This window comes from Camelina sativa, chromosome 16 (genome assembly GCF_000633955.1).
Source record: "Camelina sativa cultivar DH55 chromosome 16, Cs, whole genome shotgun sequence".
Classification (NCBI taxonomy): Eukaryota; Viridiplantae; Streptophyta; class Magnoliopsida; order Brassicales; family Brassicaceae; genus Camelina; species Camelina sativa.
This window is the reverse complement of record NC_025700.1, coordinates 8,467,164-8,473,675: the sequence shown is the minus strand read 5'-3', so window position 1 is coordinate 8,473,675 and position 6,512 is coordinate 8,467,164.

Here is a 6,512-nt window from a genome sequence, read left to right as displayed (position 1 = left end):
GTAGTCATCGTCTAAACCATTAAAGGTAAGGAAACCTAGATCTTCTTTATAACTTGTGTAGGAAGTTATTGGCTTTGTCTGATTTGTCGCTTTGTGTTGTTGTATATTGTTGTGGCATGAGAACCTAACCACCGTGAGCTTGATCCGCCGTAGTCCGTAGACGAGTATTGCCGCCGTGTTAACAGTGCGTCGAGACTAATCAACGTGAGAGGTAAACGTTGAAGCGTAACGTCTCGTGTTGTTGTTGTTATGTTGTTCGTTCATTGCTAACCAGTATTTAACCAGTTAAACCAGGAGATTTAGTTCCAGAACCGAAACTTGTTTATGGAACGTGCATGAGTTGATTTGGGGTGTCATGCATGGTTACATACGTTGTCGACAACGTTGGTTAATATAATATTGGTGAATTGTGTATTGTGGCTGGTTTAGGAATTGGTATTGTGGGAGCATGTGATCGTACATGGACTAAATTGTGGGTTATGAATTATTAGATTGGTTGTTTGATTTATTTATTAAACTACATCTAATTAATTTATTTGGAAAATACCAGCACAAATAGATTGGTTTGGTTATTAGATTAAATCATGGATTATTATTGGAAATATAATCTTTGGTCGTTTAATCTACGTCATTGCAGTTTGAGATCAGCATCCAATCGGAGTTTTGTTGTTGCTGGCCTTTTATAAAGGATTTGACTCATGTGGCTAAGGTGAGGACTAGTTGGTGTCTTTTACATATTCAAATGTGTTCGGATAGTTGTTTAGTCTAGGGTTAAGCTGAGTATACCTACGAGTTGCATATATTATCAGTAACTGTATTTGCTTGTTGAGTGTATTAATATTTAGAAGTATAGAAATATTTATTTATAAAGTATAAGAAAGAGAATTAGTATCTTAGAGTTATAGATTGAACTAAAATGGATATTTTATGCGTGTTGATTGATGATGGCATGATTGCGTGAATGCATGTTTTGTTGTGGTAAAATAAGTGCTTGTGTGTGAGGTGATAGGTGCCAAGGGCACGTAGGTGCAGTGAGCCGCAGAGATTCATGCAAGGAGAGATCCTTGTAGTTGTGTGGTGGTTTACGGGCGCGGAAAGCGGGTAGATCAGGATTGGTTCACGAGGCAACGCGTTGTTATGCGTGGAAGAAGTGCGAGAAGTACGAGGAATCCGGATACGCAAGTGAAAATGTGCAGGAAGAAGTGCAAAAGAATGAGGAACCCGGTAATGCACAATGTGCAGGAAGAAGTGCGAAAGCATGAGGAATCCGGTAATGTACAACGTGCAGGAAGAAGTGCGAAAGCATGAGGAATCCGGTAATACACGGGTTGGCGTGTTTGACATGTGGTATCATGGGACGTACGTAGTTCCATTTGTGTGATATGTGCGTATGTTTGTGTGTCATAGGATTTAGGACACAATGATTGTTGCTTGTCTTAGGTTTAAACTTTGGGAATGTCTAAGCATATTTGGGTGTGGAGACTTCGGGAGCCCTGAGGTTTTCTCTCACTGAGTAATTATCAATTGCTCATTCCTCTCTCTTTTGCAGGTTGGTTAAGTTAAGAGTTCGTTTGCATTGTTAGCTGGTGGTTTTGCATCTAAAGAGCGTTTTGGGCCGGCCAGGGAGTCAACCCGTTGACCAGTTCTGGGTATCGAGTTCGGGTGTTACATGATGTTTGGTCTGCATCACATATAATGTGGACATTACAACGTTGGGCTGCTGGTTTTGGGTGTTTTGTGCTTCATTTGGGATATATCATGGTGCTTCTCTACAATGGTAGCAACGTATCAACGGTATCTTGGGATCGTATGGTATTTGCATTTGCTCATCGTGATTTGTGTACTATGTCAATTAAGTTTTGCAGTGAAGTTTCTCAGCAGAGAATTGAATGTGTGGATAGTTCCCAATGGATTTCTTCCTATACATGCATGAAAACTATGTGTAGGCACCCCATTACTTGCGAACCAAGCAAGTTGTTATATGTCATTTTGATTTGGGAAAAGTTGCCACAACCTGGTTTTCACCATGTGAATAGAACGTTCACACTAGGTACCAACTCTGTTTCTCCACTGCTATCATTCCGTTGGTACCAACTCTGTTTCTCCACCGCTAACAACGTATCACTAGGAGCTGTTTTTACTCGTTTGGGTTCTTATTACAAATGCACGACATTTATTTGTTGGATTGTAGTTTCTTTCCCATCAAGAAGGATCTTAACTTGCGGAACATTAAGCTTCCTCTTGGTTTGTTTCTATAACAAGCTTTGGTTCATGTTGGGTAAGCAGACCACAACTACGGTCGTCGTTGTGTTAATGTGGAAGTTACTTGATTACAGCTTGGATATGTATGCAACATTTTATACTCATACAATTGTCACAGCTGGAGCATTTCAGAATATTCTAGGTTAGTTCAGAGAGGAAAGGGTCTTTGAATGGTGCTAATCTCCAGATCTGGGTGGCGAACGGACAAAGGAAAAAGAGATGAAGTACAGTCTCCTGGTTTCCACAGTGTGGGCAAAAGGCCTCATCACTTATTTGTCGTTGTAGGAGGTTGTCACCCACTGTGAGGGCGTTCTACGAAGCTTTCCACAGGAGTAATTTTACCTTAAGAGAACAATGGGTGGACCAGATGTTAGTTTTCCATTGAAAAGAGGCTGAGGGAATCCTGTGGCCTTGATCCAGACTGTCCAACTCATTCACTTCCCACTCGTCATGTTCCTTTATTGCCAAACCTTCGTAGTATCCTGATTTTGTAGAGTATTGTCCATAATTGTTCCTTTATTGCCAAACCTTCGTACTATCCTGATTTTGTAGAGTACTGACCATCCTTTGAAGGTAACCAACCCCAACTGTCTTCTCCTTGGAACCTACTTGGTCTTAATTTTAGAATGTCCGACTCATGATGGGGGAAAATTTGATGAATGAGGTCCCTGTTCCAGGTTGTCGAGTGCGGTAGTAGCAGGTTTGAGACCGTGAGGTTCTGGTTGGCTTCTGTGGGTGGCCCTATTGGCGATATAGGTTGGGAGATGGATAACCATGGGGTTCTGCATATTAGAGTGGAGGTTCCATTCCCTATCAGGCGTCCCAGGTGGGGTTTGAGCAGGTCCTTACCAACAGAAATACTATGACATCCATGTGAGGCTGAAACTGGGGTTATGGAGTCAGTGAAGGTGGTATTCCTGCAGTACTTACCAAAAAGGACTCTGGCCAGTAAGCAGGTTGGGTTCAATAGTAGCCTCCAGCTGATCTTCGCCAAAAGAGCATCATTAAAGGTTTGAATATCTCTAAAACCCAACCCTCCATCTTTGAATGATTTAGTTAACTTTTTTCAAGCTAACCAGTGCATTTTTTTCTTCCCGTCATTTGAATCCCACCAGAACTGAGTCAAAACAGACTGGATGCATTTACATAGTGAATTAGGGAGCTTGAAACAGGACATAGTGTAGGATGGTATGGCAGCTAAGACAGACTTGAGTATAGTTAACTTTCCAGCCGAGGAGAGGAATCTAGAGGACCATTTGAGGGCTCTATGTTTGATCCTGTCAACAATCTCACTGAACAGATCTTTCTTTTTGCATCCAAACAGTTTTGGGAGTCCTAGGTATTTTCCTTGTCCACCTTCTCTTAAAATTCATAGTTCTTGTTTTGCTCTAGCTCTTACTTCTAGGCAAGTCTATGAGGAGAAAGTGATAGAGGATTTTGTTTGGTTTATCTTCTGTCCTGAAGCCTTCTCGTATTCTGCAGGATGCTCTTTAGTGTGCGACAGTTTTGTTGATCTGAGCGGCAGAATAACATGGTACCATCCGCAAACAATAGATGGTTTACTCTGGCGCTTAACTTTGAGACTCTCAAACCCACTAGGCGTCCCTGAGTTTGTGCATTGTGGCAAAGTCTTGATAGGACTTCACTGCATAAGATGAAGACATAGGGCGATAGCGGGTCACCTTGCCTGATACCCCGAAGTGGGTTCACCAATCCTTTAGCATGCTCGTTGATAAGGTAAGCATATGGAACTGTGGTTATACATTGCATTATCCATGAAGTCCATTGGGGATGGAAGCCCAATCTGTCAAAAACCGCTTCTGAGGTCTTTAAATAGTGGAGAGCTTCATGGGTTATTAAGACATTGTCTGAAATAGCTCTTGGTGGGACAAAAACTGACTGGTTTTCTGATATGCAGGTTGCAAGGATTGGTTGAAGGCGATGGCTTAAGAGTTTTGCAATGATCTTGTAGTAAACAGAGCATAGGGCAATAGGGCGGTAGTCAGAAACTTTAGTAGGGCTAGGGATCTTGGGGATGAGCCTAACATGGGTGTGGTTGATGTGGCGGGGTAGAACACGAGTTATGAAGAAAGATTGTACTTCTGCAACTACTTTATCAGCCACTGCCTCCCAATTTGTTTGGAAAAAGCAAGCAGAGAAACAGTCAGGCCCAGGTGCTTTATCCGGATGAATAGAGAAACACGCATGTTTGATTTAAGTTGGGTTAGGCATCTTAATAAGTGTGGCATTTATTTCTGGTGTGATGAACAGATTTAGAGCTTCATAGACAGTGGATAGTCTAATCCCTTCTTTAGAGGTGAAAATATCTTGAAAATAGGAGGATATAGCCGAAACTATCTCTTTTTCCTCAAAAACAGGGTGACCAATTTCTGTTTCAATGATCGAAATGTTGTTGCAAGCCCTTCTACCTTTGGTTGTAGCGTGGAAGTAGCCTGTATTCCTGTCTCCCAAGGCAAGCCATAGTTGCCTACTTCGCTGTTTCCAGAATTCTTCCTACTTCTGGTATGCTCGAAACAAAAGTTGGTTTAGAGAGTCTATCTCGGTTTGTCTACAGGTGGAGTCACTCATTGCTTCCTCCAGTTGTTCTCTGAGATCCAGAATCAGAGCTTGGCTATTGGTGTGGTTCTTTTTTGACCAGGTGATGATCGCTTCACGACATTTGCTAAGCCTGGTGTAAACTTTCGCATTTGGTAGGGAGTTCCAAGCCTCAACCATTAGTTTTTTTATTTCCTCATTGTCTCGTAAGTGTCTATCATACCTGGACAAGCCTCTCCTCTTCTTTTTGACAAGATCGAAGGAAGTTACCACCGGTCTATTATCTGAGGCCTCAAACCTGAGATATTCACTACAGCCTGATGCGTAAGCTAAAGTCCAAAAGCTGTTTGCCATCACTCTATCCATTCTACATTTAACTATGTGTGTGTGCCTCTTCCCTCTCCAAGAGAGGAAGTTACCCATATGCTTCAGGTCATAGAGATCGCAGGTTGACATGAAAGCTCTAAATTCCAAAAAGGATCCTTCTGACCTAGTCGGTCCCCCTGATTTCTCATCACTGTGAATAATGTCGTTAAAATCACCCATTAGGATCCAAGGTTCCTCTTTATCAACCGCTTGAGTGCTTATGGCACTCCAAATCGATGCCCTTTTGGTCATATCCGGTTGTCCATAGACAAAGGTAGCATTGAAAATTTTTCCTTTTGCTTTGATTCTAGCATTGATGTAGTTTGGGCAGGAATTGATGATCTCTATTTCCAGGTTATCTTTCCACAGGAGTGCTACTCCACCAGATGCTGGAGATAAAGGGGGAACTAAAAATATTTTTGGAAACTCTAGGCCCTATAGTTTGTTCAACATAACTTCATCTGGATTCTTTGTCTCCATCAGGAATATAAGGTCAAGACATATTTTCTTTGTTATATCCTTTAACCGTCAAACTGTCATGGGATTAACCAACCCGCAACAGTTCCAACTAACCATTCTTAAGGAAGAGGGGTTGGTGGATTCTATAAATCCTTCCCCTTCCTTTTTTTGGTCGCAGGTATCAGGTTGATATTGGGCGAACAAGTTGATGAAGCTTTCTTGCTATGATCAGTCTTCTCAAGGGGGGCTCTTTTCGGGTCGTTGTACGCTAGAGGATACTGATTTGGTTATACTAGAGCTGCCTCTCATCAGGTTTAGATTACCTTTTCCTTGGTTTAGCTTCTTTGGTGAGCTTGTGGTAAGGTTTCGCTTTTGTGACATGGCCCTTGGTAGTTGTAGGTTAGACTTTGGTGTTGTTTTATGAACAGGGAGTGACCTCTTCCACATTTAACAGTCAGATTTGCTTCAGTGTTTGGTAATGGAGGGTCCTAGGTGCAAAGTTGGTTCGTACTATCTTGGTTAACAAGTTCACAGGTAGCGGGGGCAGATGCATACATGAGTGCAGAGGTTCGCTGTTTCCTCCATTAAGTTTTGTGCCTCTCCCTAGATAACTCTGAGTTTACGGGCAGCACTCTCTGTAGGGTCCGCACATGAGGTGTATTGGACAGTAACTTCCGTTATTTCATCCATAACTTTCTCTCTTGTGGGTAGCTTAGTAGGAGATATTCTTGTTGTTGAGGTAGCTAAGGGGTGTCTTGCCTCAGGCGACAATACCTTGGTCAGTTGTTGTGAGGCCGGAGTATCAGTTAGCTTTCGCTCAAGCGGAGGTCTACGTGCTCTAGAGGAGTCACAAAGATCATTTGGGGGGG